The following is a 339-nucleotide window of genomic DNA, read 5'->3' on the forward strand; positions in this document are numbered from 1 at the left end:
CTGAGAAGGGAGACCGGCAGTGCAGGAGCCGCCTGGGGGCCACTGGCCCTGCCCAGGACTGGCCAGGCCAAGCTGCCCTGCCCAGGGCGGCATCTCCGGCCACTGCCACCCTCTCAGGACCGCAGGCCCAGCCCTCCCACACCTGCGCCCCAGCCCGAGGCGCTGGACCCAGAGAGGTACAGTCTTTCCCGCGGGAAGGCCCCGGGGCTCGAAGCACGTGGACGTCGGGAGCCCGAGCTCGGGGTTCACTCCCGCATGGAACCACGAAGCCCGGAGGAGGATGGGTCCCCCCTCGGCGAAGCCCCGCTCCGCGCCCTGCCTTGCCGGAGACCCTGGGAG

General features: G+C 72.9%; 1 protein-coding gene across 1 annotated transcript in view; it reads right to left on the reverse strand.

Annotated features, from left to right (window-relative positions):
• The window catches only part of Mpp3 (membrane palmitoylated protein 3), a 17,567-nt gene extending 17,505 nt beyond the window's left edge, over positions 1-62 (reverse strand). The window contains exon 1 of the mRNA XM_010642966.3: positions 26-62. The gene's annotated coding sequence lies outside the window, so the exon portion shown is untranslated. The remainder of the gene's footprint in view (positions 1-25) is intronic.
• Between the last annotated feature and the right edge of the window lie 277 nt (positions 63-339).

The sequence above is a fragment of the Fukomys damarensis genome, unplaced genomic scaffold (genome assembly GCF_012274545.1).
Source record: "Fukomys damarensis isolate Sample0158 unplaced genomic scaffold, DMR_v1.0_HiC HiC_scaffold_13, whole genome shotgun sequence".
NCBI lineage: Eukaryota > Metazoa > Chordata > Mammalia > Rodentia > Bathyergidae > Fukomys > Fukomys damarensis.